The 17,436-nt window shown below is 42.6% G+C and overlaps 1 protein-coding gene across 2 annotated transcripts in view; it reads left to right on the top strand.

Moving 5' to 3' along the window:
• DTNBP1 (dystrobrevin binding protein 1) overlaps nucleotides 1–17,436 on the top strand; it is a 400,954-nt gene that overhangs the window by 174,617 nt on the left and 208,901 nt on the right. The window lies entirely within an intron of this gene.

Here is a 17,436-nt window from a genome sequence, read left to right as displayed (position 1 = left end):
TTGCCTGCTAAGTGAGAGAGAGTGTGAGTGACTTCTGGGGATGGATGGAAGGAGCAAAAGTAACTATAGGGGATGGGGAAGGAAGACAATACTAGAGATGGAAAAACTGAGAGAGCCTTGGGGATGGTGGAAGAGAGAAGCTACTAGGGACGGGATTGAGTGAGAGACACACTGCTTGGGACTGGAAACTACTGGTGGATGAGGTAGGGAGAGTGACTGACTGCTGGGAGGAGATAGAGACAGATTGCTGAGGGTGGAGAGAATGCTGGGGACAGGAGACTTGAGAGAAACAGAACCTGCATGGGACTGGAAGGGAGACAGCAAGCCTGCCTTGAGTTGGGGAGAGAGACTGCTTGGGATAGAGGGGAAGAGAGATTGATGGAAATGAGACTTAAGAGACTCAACTAATAAACAAAGGAGAGGGCAAGAGAGGTAATGCTGTGGATAAGGGAGAGGAGATGACAGCTGGGGGAGAGGGAGAGATTGATGAGGAGTGGGGAGAGAGACTGCTGGTGGATGAGGTAGAGTGAGAGTCTGCTGGTGACATAGGAAAGAATTACTGTGGGGATGGTGAAGAGACAGCTAGTGGATATGAGAGAGAGAGAGCTACTACTGTGGAGAAGGAGAGATAGAATGATGGGAATAGGGGTTGCGAGAGAAAGAGAGAGTTATTACTGGGGATAGAGTGACTGCTAGGGGTGAAGGGGAAATGAGAGAGAAAGGGAGAACAACTGTTGGAGGTAAGGAGGGAGGTGCAATACATATGAGGGTCCTGATTTATGACAGGGTTGCAGCTCTCAAAATATGGATAAAGTTGAGCAAAGCAAAATGGCTCTTATTTTGAAAGATTGCAGACCACGTTCTAGTATCTGGTTATTAAAAAAAATAATTATATATTTGTGTGTGTGCATATTAATGTGTTTTTAATATGAATGTTTACTTGTTAGCTGTCTAGAACATGGGGTGGCACGTCATAAAAATGTTATAAATAAATAAATGGAGATCCCGTTAGATCTCTACCCGGAACCATACAGGGTAATAGTGTGGGCAGGTAGCTCCTCATAGTGGGAGAATGTACATGCTGAGCTACTCTGATATAAATACTCTGACCACCATTTTATTTTGTGGATTTTATGTTTCCTTTTTCAGGGGCAGCATGCCATGGCTGCCCCCTGATTTTCCTGTTATTTAAGTCTTAATCCCTCCCTGGAGCTTTTTGTTTGGATTATGGGAGTTTCTCCCCACATTCCCTCTCCCCGTTTACATTTTTTTCTGATTTGTTTTGAGAACCCATTAACTAGGGACTCAGTTAAGTTATTTTCTTTGCTGCTCTAACATCAGAGGGAGAGGCCCCTTTACTGTGAAGAAACCTGTGGACAGGCAGTATCCAAAGAAGGGATGACTAACCACCATCCTGAGGAGAGGAGGAGAGAGAGGGGAGAAAGGAGTTGAGATGGATCCCCCCCTCCAACAAAGCCCATGTACATATATTAAAGATTTGGGAGGAGAAATGGCAGTATTGCTCTTGATGCTAAAAAGGGAGAAGAGGTGAATAACTGGTGCCATTTGGGTACTGTGACGAGGAGACTATGGAGTGTGAGAGAACTGCAGGAGAGGTAGGAAGTATGAGCTTTGTCATTGGATATACATCTAAATTGGAGTGCACATTCTCTTTGGCAGCTTAGTGAGAGTGAAGCTTTAAAACTTACTCTATACCATGGGGAAGTTAAAAAGAGAACATTGACTCTATACCATGGGGAAGTTAAAAAGAGAACATTGACTTTACCATCTTAAGCTCTAAACAAGACTTTGAGAAGTCCCAGGGCCGCGCGCCGACATGCACGACTGCCCGCCTTTGACGTTTAGGCGGGCCGAGGCCGTAAACCTGCACCCCCCCCCCCCCGACTCTGCTTGATTGGGACCCGAAGGAGGAGAAGAGCGACGCACGATGTGCGCTCGACACCCCCCCCCAATCCCCCCAGACCTAGCGTGACCGCGCGGTGACGTCGGCGGGGGACGGGTGCGCGGGGATGACATCGCAGGAACGGCCGCCGCACGCTTGCTGGCCCTTTCCCCCTCCCCGGCCGGCGCGATTCCCACCCATCCTCCCCAAGGTGAGGTTCCCACCTCTGCTCGCTATCATCGATCAAGTTAAGTGTTTTTTTTTCCCTTTTCTTTTAATTTTACTCTTATGTTTATAGGGCACAGTTAGTCAAGTTATGTTAATGATGTACATCGATTACACTGTTGCAGCTATTTAGGCGGATGAACGAGCTGGGAGGGGGACTTTGTCAGCCTGGGTGGGGCTCCCATGCTTTGAAATCACGGGGGGGCCCCCAGGCATAAGGGGCTGCCTTGCTAGGAAAAATGGCTGGCAGCCCGGGGGGGGGGGGGGGGGGGGCACCGGTTTGGTGCCGGGAGTGTTTGTGGCTGGCACCGGGGTGGATTAATTTGTTGGCAATAATAAAGCTGCGGCTTTCTTCAGACACAAATTTTGTATGTGTGATTTTTATGGCAGGGTGACATAAGGAGGGGAAAGGGGATCGCTTGGGGCATTATTTAGAATTACTTGTAACTTCGATAAGTGAATGAAACTGCCGTAGAGACCGTTTTCTTCATTTTAAAATACCTCAGTAAAAGTAATGTTGGAAACCAAGTCCGCTTCCAGTGTGCCTTTTGCTGCCTAGTGACTTACATTCAGTAGTGTTATCACGTTATCACTGCTGTGTACAAGCACTGGGAAGTGGGACTTAAGATTGCAGTGCCAAGGGCCTTGGAAATAATCTCTCTCCTTCCTCCCCCCATGCTCGGGGAATCCTGCAGCATAAAGAAATTGAAAATCAGGTTTAGGTGGTACCTTTCCATTGATTTGAGATACGGCCTCTGGAACCACTATCCTGGACTAACTAGCCCAGGGGTCACACACTTAGAGATAGGTAGGTAAATATCCACATTGGAAACAGTAACTGCTTTAGGACTGCATCTGTAAAAGCTTAAATAATTTATAAATCTAGATCCTTTCCTCATAGAAGCAATTAATTTATTAATTGGTCATTGCCCACTTCAGGTTTTTCTCTTTTGAAGCCTTTGTGATATTACAATCTCATGGTCCCCTGGCATAGTGTTACCAGCAGGGTCTGCCCAGCCCCCCCTTTGCAGCTGCCTTGAGTGGAATGACCAGGACTGGCTTTCCATCACCTAAAGCAGCGGCAGCGTTTATGCTGGCCCCCCCTCCTTTTGAATTGAAGAGGTAGTGATTGAGAATAGAGAGATGGAAAAAAAAGATGGGGGAAGATTTGGATGCGGAAAGGCAAGACATGAAATTGAGGAATGATAGTGATAAAGCAAAATAAAGACAACGGATAAAGAATTATACATAAAAAAAAAAACCCAAACAAACCCAAAAAACCACCAAGACTGATTTGGGTGCTTTTTTTTTTATGATGAGGTGTTTTTCAGATAATCCGTTCCTTTCCCTCATCTTCTAGAATGGAAACGTTGACCAGAGTAGTTACAGCAACAGCAGTGCTTCAAACTTGCCACACTCCTGTCTACCCTCCGCTAAGAGCAGTAGCATTGATGCTAGCACTGAATAGTAAGGTTTTTATTTTTTGTATGGGTTGTGCTTGCATTATGGGGTTTTTTTTTTGTTTGTTTTCAGGAGTTTTTACTTGTGAATAAACAGCAATTTACCAGTTATACTGCATCTTGTCATGGCAGCTGCCTGTGGTAGGGATTTGGGAAATGTAATTAGATGCCAAAGGGTTCTTTGGGGGAAGTAAGTTATGGTTCCCAAATTTTATCAGTGAGCTTTCACAACGGTAACTAATGTAACAGATCGTTCCATGCCACACACCAGCAGCACATGTCACATGCACAAACACCAGCCCAGCTGGTTGCAGTCAGCCAAATTTTATTAGCTGGAATGTGCTCAGAAGTCAGAACAAACTTCTTAATTGACATCATCATCTTAGTTTTACAAGAAAACACAGCAAGTGATTGTATAGTGGATTTTTTTTTTAACACACAAAGTAAAGCACACAAAATGAAACGAACTGTAATACAATCCACTTGCTAATCAAGCCACTGACATGCAGCCTGCTAAAATAGTGCTGCTTTTTGAGCTCTCAGAGGCCAATGCAATAAAATGCGCCCAGCCTAGCACACAGATTAAAGAGCAGTTGGACGCGCTTCCATAACCCCCGATGTAGTAAGGGGAACAGTACCTCCAAAACGCGCATCCAAACAAAGATGGAGCTAATAGCGCTCATTACATGTAAATACCATGTAGATGAGGCTATTAGCTATCGCCCTGTGATGCAATTAACATCATGCACCAAGGCACATGTTTTAACCCAACAAATTTTACGCCTGCTCTGGAGCAGGCAAAAAGTCTTGCCGCACGTTAAGGGGTCTACTTAAAAACAAGACTGCTTTTCCATGGTTCCTCCTACCTAGGATTGTCACTGTACAAGTAGGAGGAACCACAGAAAGCGTTCTGAAAAAAACCCAAAAAACTTGAGGGGAAAATATTTCTGGGTGCACAATAGACACGCTCCAGGCCATGTATATTGTGCCAGTAAATTTGTTGCCACGGGATAAAATGAACACGCAAATTGAGCGTCCGTTTTGGTAACCTGCACATAGCCACGTCTCCTGGGCGTCCGATGCTAAGGACGCACTAGGGATGCACAATTTATCCCTAGCACATCTATTTTAGTGTGGCAGCTCATTTACATATTGCATTAGGCTCTCAGGAGAGGTGGATGTGTGCATGTTAAAAAAAGACGACTCCCAGTTAGGACGCACATTTTTTACATGTACTTTATTGCATTGGCCTGTCAATTACTTTCCCATGTAGCCAGACGTAAATAGAAACCAAACCGAGAGGTTGGAGAAGTCATCCATTGCTAGTATTCTTTATACTAAAAACACAAACAGGCCGGTGCAATACCATGCGTTCAGGCTAATATGCACAGGTTAACCCGCGATTAGATGCGTGTTTTGGACGCGCATGCATAATCCCTTATGCAATAAGGGGATTAATGCGTCCAAAACGCACGTCCAAACCAGCGTGTAGCTAATAGCGCTCATCACATGTAAATGCACTGTTGATGAGGCTATTTGCTAGTACCCCCTTATTTAAAAAATAAATGTGCGCCCAACACACACATTTTAACCCTCAAAAATTAACACCAGTCCTGAAGCTGGTGTTAAGTCTTGAGGAGCCCCAAACGTTTAACAGAAAGGCAGAAAATACTGCTTTTTGTGGTTCCTCTGACTTAATATCATGGCGATATTAAGTCTGAGGAACCACAAAAAGCAGTAACATGAAAAAAAAAAAAAAAATCTTGCCGGCGTTCAGGTTAGGAAAACAGATGCTCAATATACGTGCATCTGTTTTCCTAACCCATGCACGGCCACTTCTCCTGGGTGCCGAAACCAAGGAGGCGCTAGGAAAGCACAGTTTCCCCTAGCGCCTCTTTTAAACGGAGGCTCATTAGCCTACTGTAGGGATGTGAATCGTTTTTTGACGATTTAAAATATCGTCCGATATATTTTAAATCGTCAAAAATCGTTAGGGCCACGATACAATACCAATTCCCCCGATTTATCGTCAAAAAATCGTAAATCGGGGGGAAGGGGGAGGGCAGGAAAACCGGCACACTAAAACCCCCTAAAACCCCCCCCCGACCCTTTAAATTAAATCCCCACCCTCCCGAACCCCCCCCCCCAAATGCCTTAAATTACCCTGGGGTCCAGCGGCGGTCCATAGCTAAATCGGGGGAAGGGGGGAGGGCAGGAAAACCGGCACACTAAATCCCCCTAAAACCCACCCCCGACCCTTTAAATTAAATCCCCCCAAATGCCTTAAAGTACCCTGGGGTCCAGCGGCGGTCCGAAACGGGCTCCTGCTGTTGAAGCGTGTTGTCTTCAGCCGGCGCCATTTTGCAAAATGGCCACCGCAAAATGGCGGCGGCCATAGACCAACACGATTCGACCGCAGGAGGTCGCTTTCGGACCCCTGCTGGACTTTTGGCAAGTCTTGTGGGGGTCAGGAGGCCCCCCCAAGCTGGCCAAAAGTCTCTGGGGGTCCAGCGGGCGTCCGGGAGCGATCTCCTGCCACGAATCGTTTTCTGTACGGAAAATGGCGCCGGCAGGAGATCGACTGCAGGAGGTCGTTCAGCGGAGGTCCGGAACCCTCGCTGAATGACCTCCTGCAGTCGATCTCCTGCCGGCGCCATTTTCCGTACGGAAAATGATTCGTGGCAGGAGATCGCTCCCGGATGCCCGCTGGACCCCCCGAGACTTTTGGCCAGCTTGGGGGGGCCTCCTGACCCCCACAAGACTTGCCAAAAGTCCAGCGGGGGTCCGGAAGCGACCTCCTGCGGTCGAATCGTGTTGGTCTATGGCCGCCGCCATTTTGCGGCGGCCATTTTGCAAAATGGCGCCGGCTGAAGACAACACGCTTCAACAGCAGGAGCCCGTTTCGGACCGCCGCAGGACCCCAGGGTACTTTAAGGCATTTGGGGGGGGGTTCGGGAGGGGGGGATTTAATTTAAAGGGTCGGGGGTGGGTTTTAGGGGGATTTAGTGTGCCGGTTTTCCTGCCCTTCCCCTTCCCCCGATTTAGCTATGGACCGCCGCTGGATCCCAAGGTAATTTAAGGCATTTGGGGGTGGGGGATTTAATTTAAAGGGTCGGGGGTGGGTTTTAGGGGGTTTTAGTGTGCCGGTTCACGATTTTAACGATTTTCACGATATTCTAAACACCCAAACGGCAACGATACGATTCCCTCCCCCTCCCAGCCGAAATCGATCGTTAAGACGATCGAGGACACGATTCACATCTCTAGCCTACTGCATCGCACACCTGGGAGGGTTGGATGGGCGCACATTAGGAAAGGTTTTTTGTTTTTTTTTCCCCCCCACGTGGATATTGCGTCAGCCTTAAAGAATTTAATCCGCACATCTTACCTGCTCATAAGTAAACAAATCTAATTATTGACCTTTCACACAGGCAACTTGAGGATGGAAGAGAGAAAGAGGAGGGAAGCACAGGGGGAGAAATAAATTGCTCATGCTCAAAATTGCCTCAAAACATTGAAATAACAGGGTGACTATTATAACTTTGATATTATCAAACAGAACTGTACACAAAGGAGTAAGGACGTTTGGGTGTTTGTGGGAACAACCAGTTACAATGAGCTAACTCCCCTGCAAGTTGCACAATGGAAGAAACCAGCACAGCTCACACGTGCACCCAAGGAAAAAGGCCTTTTAGTTAGAAACAAAGAAAATTTCCAGCAGAATATAGTCAATAGGAGAAGTATTTCTTATATTGTGGTGATGTTTGGTACACTAATAAAATTCCATAGTGAAGCTCTAGTGCATGGGGTTACAAAAAAAAAAATCTAGGTAACTAAAAACTACATTATTGTGCTGCAGATCCTTTTTTAAGAGGACAAACCACTAATGTAGCAAACTAACAAAGGAAATAGTGGTAAAAGATTACTGCAGTAATTTTATTAATTTATATACATATTGTTAAAAATGGTAAGAGCTGTTAGCCAAGAAAATGCTTTTGTTAGTCAAAGGTAGGTTCAGATACCTCTGTCTGAAATGTTTCAGCCTGTGTGTTTTACTGCATTGGTAATACTGATGGCAGATGCCAAGTCTCAGCATAAAACTCTTTTTTAATGTTGTGTTTTTAATGTCAGGAAGATACGGAATCATCTCAATGAAGGCTAGTAATAGTTTTGGATTTAGCTTTTAGAAAAGTTAAACACAAGACCCATTATTGCATGCGTACATAGTTATTACTAATCTGCTTTTCTTCCACAGCTGTGAAGTAAGTGTGCACTTTTGAGGTTATATCACCACAGTAACCTTTCATTGCCTGGCAAATAAGTATAGGGTCTCATTTTGTCTTTCTTTTTTGGTACTATCCATTATCTACAGACTATTATTCTGACTGGTGCTGAGTCTTGTTCCTTTGGTGTAAGTCCTAATATATCTCAGAGGAAGAAGAGGGATACAGAAGAAGATAGGGTTTGAAATCTAGTGGAAAATTTAAGTAAATCATGAAATATAGTAACATAGTAATTGATGGCAGATAAAGGCTAAAAGGCCCATCCAGTGTCCCCTTTAGAGAATATATGCTGAGCAGTCTCTCATGCTGAGTCGGTTCACTTCCAGTTTCTAGTTTAGGACATATTTATTCATTTGATATTCTGCCTTTCCCAAAGTTGGTCTCAAGGTGGATTACAATAAATTTAAATTAATATATCTAATCTGCACCAAGTGGTGTTAAGTCCTTATCCACCACACTATCAAACAGAACTTTTTGTCTTTGCTTTTCTTGTTTTAACTATCCTAACAGAATAACCAGGTGTCCTACTCCATACAAGACAGTTTTTGTTTTTTTTTGTTTTGTTTTTTTTAAGAAATTATCTTGGGTCCTGCTTAAGCAAGATTTTCAATCTAGCCACACAAAAGAGAGAACTGTATTGAATTTCATGCATGATACATGATGGGAAAGAGAGAAAGCGTATCCTGCTGGGTAGGGGAAGAGAAAGGCAGATGCCAAAGAGAATGGAAGCCACCCCTGCCAAAAGAGGGAGCATTATGCTAGATCCTCCTCCATCAGCAGGGGGCTGGGGTTTCTGCCAGTAGGTGGAGGGGGCACCAGGCTGAAGATTCATGTAGGTCGCTTAATACCATTGCACTGGCCCTGGATGATTTTAAATATGATAATGTTTGGTATGGCGCTTACCAGGGTCATGCCTTGTATTCTGGGAATGTGTGAATGTCCACCCTGTCCTAGCCATCCACAGCCAATACATTTTCTGATGTGAGTCTCTTGTGCAAAACCCTTTTCTGTTAGAGGTCATTCTTAGGAGGAGGTACTGTACATCATCACAAGCTCTTTGGACTGCAGACATGGTGTTGGCTTTGAGGTCTGAGTTATAGTCTAATCTGAGAGCTAGCTATTTTGATTCTTTTAGTTTCTCTTCTGAAACAAATTAACTACCTTTATCATTTTATCTAATTTAGAGATGTTCTTTACTCTTAGATATCCATTTGTTCTCAGCTAGGGCTTTCCATAAACCTGCAGAAGTCAATTTGTATTTAGCGTTCAGTTCACAGTTTAATGTAGGGCAAAGGTTCCCAACCAGTGTGCTGGAGCAGAAGCATCACCTGTCACTTTTCTATGATAGGCTGCTGTCTCTCCCAGCCAGGGACATGTCTTGTGACACATTCACAGCTGCTACCTGCTCCTAGCCACACATGTACCAGCAGCACATTTCAGTACTTTGTTCAGGTTCTGCTGCTCCCATGCTCTCCCGCCACTGGACCAGCTCAGCCCAGAAGCCTGCACTTGGGTGTTCTCCCTCCAGCTCCCTCCTCTAGCCCTGCAAATGCTACTCTGAGGTCAGATCAACCCCATGCACCTCCCAATTTCTTCCACCTCCTGCTAATCACAACAAGCTGTCTGCTAACAGCCTGCATCTTCTGCACGAGTGGGAGCATGCATAACCACTGATTGGTGCCTGACTCAACTGTCAGTCACTTTGCTGCCTGCTCCCAGCCACATTTCAGTACAGCATTCAAGTTCTGCTGAAATTAAGACATGGGCTAGGTGGCAATGCCATATTGTGGGTTTGATAACTGGTAAAGGATAGGAAACAGAGTAGGACTAATATTTTTCTCAATAGAGGAAGGTAAATAGTGAAGTACCACAAGAAACTGTGCTTGGACTACTGCTTTTTAATATATTTATAAATCATCTGGAAAAGGGACTGATGAGTGAGGTGATTAAATCTGCAGATGTGTCAAAATTATTTAAATTTGTTAGGTCATGAGCTGATTGTGAAGAATTGCGATAGGACTTTGCATGGCTAGGGGATTGGGCATCTAAATGGCAGAAGAAATTAAATGTAGACAAGTGCAAGTGATACATGTAGGGAAGAATAATACAAATTATAGGTGCGCGATGCTGGGTTCTGAATTAGGTGTTCCCACCCAGGAAAAGGATCTTGGATCGTGGAATCATTGTAGACAGTACTTTGAAATCCTTGACCCAGTGCACAGTGGCAGTCAAAAAAGCAAATAGAATGTTAGGTGTTATTAGAAAAGGAATGGGACATTAAATAGACATTGTCATAATGCCTCTGTTTCGATCCATGGTGCGGATACACCTTGAGTATTATGTGCAGTTCTGGTCACCCAATCTCAAAAGAGTTATATTCTAACTAGCAAAGGTACAGAAAAAGAGGGGGATGGAACGGCTTCCCTATGAGGAAAGGCAGGTTAGGGCATTTCAGCCTGGAGAAGGAGACAGTTGATAGAGGTCCATAAAATTTTGAGTGGTGTTGAGCAGTTAAACTGGAACTACTTATTTAACTTTTCAAATAGAACTAGGAGTACCTCCATGAAGCTAATAGGTAGCACGTTTAAAACAAGTCACAGAAAGTATTTTTTCTCTTAGTGCACAATTAAACTGTGGAATTTGTTGCCAGAGGATGTGGTAAAAGCATAGCTGGGTTTAAACAAGTTCCTAGAGGAAAATCCATAAACCATTATTAGCCATTTAGTTTATTAGATTTAATATACCACTTTTTCATTAAGAAATCAAAGCAGTTTACATATCTATATTAAACATAGCAAATCATGTAACAAAACAGACAAAATGCACAAAAACAAATGAACAAATAGAAAAAGCTTACCAGTCAAATATGCAAATAGCATAAAATATCATACCTAAAATACATTATCTCGACCAAACTTTTTCTAAAAAAATAATAAAACCATTGCTTATTTGTGGCTATGAGCAAGAAGGATTAGATCTATTCTTCGGGATCCTGCTGGATACTTGTGACCTGGATTGGCTACTGTCAGAGGCAGAATGCTGGGCTTGATGAACCTTTGGTCTGACTCACTTTGGCATTTCTTATATTCTTATGCTGACCCCTGCTGTCCCTTCATCTGTCCAGCCCCTGCAGGCAGAAGAATTATGCGTAATGATAATGTGTGAAATTCTGTTCATACTTAATTGCTTAATGTCCCATAGAGTATCTTTGTATTGAAAGGGATGGACTGATTTTTGGATTGTGATAATCACAATCCAAGAAAGGCTGGGTCCCATCTGAGCATATTCTTAACATGGGCTTTATTTGGATCCCACATCACAGTATAAAATTCAATCATTTCTAAAGCATGCATCTCGTGGTCTTGTCAGGTTGTTGTTCTAGTTCCAACTTGCCCAGTCCAATGGCTTTCTAACTTTTGGGCAAGTTTCATTAGTACAAAGTGCCTGTAGCTGTTGCTGTCTATCTTTGTTCATATGTGGGCATGCATCGGATGCCCTCCTTGTGGATAGATTTGACTGAAATTTGGTAGAAGAGTCTTTCTGAGGGGCTGAAATGTCTACCAAATCCCTGTAAGAAGTAGACTCATGATAGATGTTCTGGGACAGTGGCAGGAGCAGTTGGGAACAGAGCATAAACTACACAAAGACTATGAAATGTGTTGCGCTGGAAGCATACTCATCTCCAACTTTCAACTCATACTGATGAGGCTTTGTCATGAGGAACTTGATGTCAAAAACAGTGCTTAGGTCACAACATAGCTTGATGTTACCCAGTAGAGCATCCATCAAGCTAAGTTGAGAGAACATTGTACAAATCTCATCGTTGTGCGAGTTTCCACATTCCGAAAGATATCAAATCTTCACAAGAGTGCACTGTTCTGTTCGTATGTCTTACTCTGCATGTCAAAGTGGCCCCTAACCCCTCTACTCTACTCACCTCAAGTTACTAGGTGGGCCTCCTATAATAGCATAAATAGCTAACTACTCAAGGGCCTTATAGATAGTCTCTCTCTCTCTCTCTCTCTCTCTCTCTCTCTCTCTCTCTCTCCCCCCTCCCCCCCTCCCCCCTCCCCTCCCCAGTGGTTGCAGGTAGGAAATACAATAATTGTAGTATTACCGCAAAGTGCAAAAAGTTAACGCACTTTGCAGTAATACCTATGCGAAGCGCTAAGTTAACATGCATTGTGATAATTAGGCTATTACCATAAAACATGCCCCTCTTCCTATCGCATGTGATATTTTGATGAATCTAGCCCTTAGTGTGCTCCTTCTAGTGATAGTTAAGAACATAAGAACATGCCATACTGGGTCAGACCAAGGGTCCATCAAGCCCAGCATCCTGTTTCCAACAGTGGCCAATCCAGGCCATAAGAACCTGGCAAGTATCCAAAAACTAAGTCTGTTCCATGTTACCATTGCTAGTAATAGCGGTGGTTATTATCTAAGTCAACTTAATTAATAGCAGGTAATGGACTTCTCCAAGAACTTATCCAATCCTTTTTTAAACAGCTATACTAACTGCACTAACCACGTCTTCTGGCAACAAATTCCAGAGTTTAATTGTTCGTTGAGTGAAAAATAACTTTTGCCGATTAGTTTTAAATGTGCCACATGCTAACTTCATGGAGTTCCCCCTAGTCTTTCTATTATCCGAAAGAGTAAATAACCGATTCACATCTACCCGTTCTAGACCTCTCATGATTTTAAACACCACTATCATATCCCCCCTCAGCCGTCTCTTCTCCAAGCTGAAAAGTCCTAACCTCTTTAGTATTTCCTCATAGGGGAGCTGTTCCATTCCCTTTATCATTTTGGTCGCCCTTCTCTGTACCTTCTCCATCGCAATTATATCTTTTTTGAGATGCAGCGACCAGAATTGTACACAGTATTCAAGGGGAAAGCCGACAGTCGCTCAGCAGCGCATGGTTCGGAGAGAGGTATCTGTAAAGGATACTAATGATGCATTAGAATTAGGGCATCCCGACAGTGAGGTTCCAATAATTAGAAAAGTAGTCCAAGTGCCTGTAACTAAAAACTCACCTGAGCAAAAAAATTCTAACTTATCCCTATCAATTAAAAAGCAGAATAAAAATACAAACAAAAAACAAACTTTGAAATGTTTGTATGCTAATGCCAGAAGTCTAAGAAGTAAGATGGGAGAATTTTGACATAGACTTAATTGGCATCTCAGAGACATGGTGGAAAGAGGATAACCAATGGGACAGTGCTATACCGGGGTACAAATTATATCGCAATGACAGAGAGGAGCACTCGGGAGGAGGTGTGGCCCTTTATGTCCGGGATGGCATAGAGTCCAACAGGATAAACATCCTGCATGAGACTAAATACAAAATTGTATCTTTATGGGTAGAAATCCCTTGTGTGTCAGGGAAGACTACAGTGATAGGGGTATACTACCATTCACCTGGTCAAGATGGTGAGATGGACAGTGAAATGCTAAGAGAAATTAGGGAAGCTAACCAAACTGGTAGTGCAGTAATAATGGGAGACTTCAATTACCCCAATATAGACTGGGTAAATGTATCATCGGGTCACGCTAGAGAGATAACGTTCCTGGATGGAATAAATGATAGCTTTATGGAGCAATTGGTTCAGGAACCGACGAGAGAGGGAGCAATTTTAGATCTAATTCTCAGTGGAGCACAGGACTTGGTGAGAGAGGTAACGGTGGTGGGGCCGCTTGGCAATAGTGGTCATAATATGATCAAATTTGATTTAATGACTGGAAAAGGAACAGTGTGCAAATCCAAGGCTCTCGTGCTAAACTTTCAAAAGGGAAACTTTGATAAAATGAGAAAAATTGTTAGAAAAAAACTGAAAGGAGCAGCTACAAAAGTAAAAAAAAATGTCCAAGAGGCGTGGTCATTGTTAAAAAATACCATTCTAGAAGCACAGTCCAGATGTATTCCACACATTAAGAAAGGTGGAAAGAAGGCAAAACGATTACCAGCATGGTTAAAAGGGGAGGTGAAAGAAGCTATTTTAGCCAAAAGATCTTCATTCAAAAATTGGAAGAAGGATCCAACAGAAGAAAATAGGATAAAGCATAAACATTGGCAAGTTAAATGTAAGACATTGATAAGACAGGCTAAGAGAGAATTTGAAAAGAAGTTGGCTGTAGAGGCAAAAACTCACAGTAAAAACTTTTTTAAATATATCCGAAGCAGAAAGCCTGTGAGGGAGTCAGTTGGACCGTTAGATGATCGAGGGATTAAAGGGGCACTTAGAGAAGATAAGGCCATCGCGGAAAGATTAAATGATTTCTTTGCTTCGGTGTTTACTGAAGAGGATGTTGGGGAGGTACCCGTAATGGAGAAGGTTTTCATGGGTAATGATTCAGATGGACTGAATCAAATCACGGTGAACCTAGAAGATGTGGTAGGCCTGATTGACAAACTGAAGAGTAGTAAATCACCTGGACCGGATGGTATACACCCCAGAGTTCTGAAGGAACTAAAAAATGAAATTTCAGACCTATTAGTAAAAATTTGTAACTTATCATTAAAATCATCCATTGTACCTGAAGACTGGAGGATAGCAAATGTAACCCCCATATTTAAAAAGGGCTCCAGGGGTGATCCTGGAAACTACAGACCGGTTAGCCTGACTTCAGTGCCAGGAAAAATAGTGGAAAGTGTTCTAAACATCAAAATCACAGAACATATAGAAAGACATGGTTTAATGGAACAAAGTCAGCATGGCTTTACCCAGGGCAAGTCTTGCCTCACAAATCTGCTTCACTTTTTTGAAGGAGTTAATAAACATGTGGATAAAGGTGAACCGGTAGATATAGTATACTTGGATTTTCAGAAGGCGTTTGAGAAAGTTCCTCATGAGAGGCTTCTAGGAAAAGTAAAAAGTCATGGGATAGGTGGCGATGTCCTTTCGTGGATTGCAAACTGGCTAAAAGACAGGAAACAGTAGGATTAAATGGGCAATTTTCTCAGTGGAAGGGAGTGGACAGTGGAGTGCCTCAGGGATCTGTATTGGGACCCTTACTGTTCAATATATTTATAAATGATCTGGAAAGAAATACGACGAGTGAGATAATCAAATTTGCAGATGACACAAAATTGTTCAGAGTAGTTAAATCACAAGCAGATTGTGATAAATTGCAGGAAGACCTTGTGAGACTGGAAAATTGGGCATCCAAATGGCAGATGAAATTTAATGTGGATAAGTGCAAGGTGATGCATATAGGGAAAAATAACCCATGCTATAATTACACAATGTTGGGTTCCATACTAGGTGCTACAACCCAAGAAAGAGATCTAGGTGTCATAGTGGATAACACATTGAAATCGTCGGTGCAGTGTGCTGCGGCAGTCAAAAAAGCAAACAGAATGTTGGGAATTATTAGAAAAGGAATGATGAATAAAACGGAAAATGACATAATGCCTCTGTATCGCTCCATGGTGAGACCGCACCTTGAATACTGTGTACAATTCTGGTCGCCACATCTCAAAAAAGATATAATTGCGATGGAGAAGGTACAGAGAAGGGCTACCAAAATGATAAGGGGAATGGAACAGCTCCCCTATGAGGAAAGACTAAAGAGGTTAGGACTTTTCAGCTTGGAGAAGAGACGACTGAGGGGGGATATGATAGAGGTGTTTAAAATCATGAGAGGTCTAGAACGGGTAGATGTGAATCGGTTATTTACTCTTTCGGATAGTAGAAAGACTAGGGGGCACTCCATGAAGTTAGCATGGGGCACATTTAAAACTAATCGGAGAAAGTTCTTTTTACTCAACGCACAATTAAACTCTGGAATTTGTTGCCAGAGAATGTGGTTAGTGCAGTTAGTATAGCTGTGTTTAAAAAAGGATTGGATAAGTTCTTGGAGGAGAAGTCCATTACCTGCTATTAAGTTCACTTAGAGAATAGCCACTGCCATTAGCAATGGTTACATGGAATAGACTTAGTTTTTGGGTACTTGCCAGGTTCTTATGGCCTGGATTGGCCACTGTTGGAAACAGGATGCTGGGCTTGATGGACCCTTGGTCTGACCCAGTATGGCATTTTCTTATGTTCTTATGTGCGGTCTCACCATGGAGCGATACAGAGGCATTATGACATTTTCCGTTTTATTCACCATTCCCTTTCTAATAATTCCCAACATTCTGTTTGCTTTTTTGACTGCCGCAGCACACTGAACCGACAATTTCAATGTGTTATCCACTATGATGCCTAGATCTTTCTTGGGTAGTAGCACCTAATATGGAACCTAACATTGTGTAACTATAGCATGGGTTATTTTTCCCTATATGCATCACCTTGCACTTGCCCACATTAAATTTCATCTGCCATTTTGATGCCCAATTTTCCAGCCTCATAAGGTCTTCCTGCAATTTTCACATTTTCAGCAAACATTTAGCAATATCTAGCATTAAAAATTATGTGTTAGGCTTTCTTTTCTATAGAAGTTCCTTTCAGTTTCTAATTAGTTGGTTAAAAAAAAACAGGAATAAAAGAAAACTAGTTATTTGTCATGTTTAACCTGCATTGTATGTTTGTAAACAAAATGCTTAAATTTGGCAAGAAAACAGTTTACCTGTAATTGTCCTCCAGAGAATAGAGCCACATAGTCCATTTTACTCTCCTTTTAAGAGTTTATCCCTTCTTTTTTGTTCAATTATATTATTCTTATCTAAACCTACAAAAGAAACGGAATGTGAATATGCCAGTTACATGCCTGGCTGCTCTGGCTTTCAAAGTTTCATTTTAAGGACTATAGCTTTCCTGGTACTTTAGTACTGAAGCCACGTAATCCATTAGTTCGACTGCCTTTAAACACTACTTCAAGAAAGAACATTTACTAAGTAGTAATCATTTTTGTTCATATTTTCAGCAAAATTAAGAACTGCTAATGAGCAGTTCAGGCTGTTAGGTTTAGACCAAATCGCTATTGATTGCATACCAGGACTCCTAAAGGGAATAGATGAAATGGGGATAGGAATAACAGATGGGAATGGGAGAAAACAAATGTAACATTTAACATCCATGTATTAATTTCAAGCTAAAAGATCATTGTCAAACCAGCAGAAATTGGAGGCTTTGTAAAGACTGTAGACATGCTAAGAAGCTAAAAGATAAAATTTTTAGACAAGGCTATATCATGACATGTTGGAATTTAACATGTCTAGTCTCATTATCTAGTGAATACAGTTAATGAAAAGTTCATGTAGGCACACATTTCTATTAAGTTTTATGCTGTATGTTGCAACTTTATTGTATACCACTTTGGGCAGCCGTTGGTTGGGAAAGCAATTTATAAATATGATGAAATAAATAGAATAAAAACTATTTTAATGTATTATTGTCAGCATTTCTATAATGAGGTGCTAAACCAGGTTTCTGTATAACAAATTACATACATGTACAATAAATCTGTGCCCTGAAGAACTCAAATGAGCACTGGAAATTGTGGGAGATGGTGACGTGCCTTGAGGTCAAAGCAGCTGTGTCTGTGGCAGAAGCAGGAATTGAATCCAGGTCTCCTGATTCCCAGGCCATTGCTTTAACCATGCAGCCATCCCCTCTC

This window comes from Rhinatrema bivittatum, chromosome 2, assembly GCF_901001135.1.
Source record: "Rhinatrema bivittatum chromosome 2, aRhiBiv1.1, whole genome shotgun sequence".
Taxonomy (NCBI): Eukaryota; Metazoa; Chordata; class Amphibia; order Gymnophiona; family Rhinatrematidae; genus Rhinatrema; species Rhinatrema bivittatum.
The sequence above is the reverse complement of the archived record's forward strand: the minus strand, read 5'-3'. Positions and strand labels throughout refer to the sequence as shown.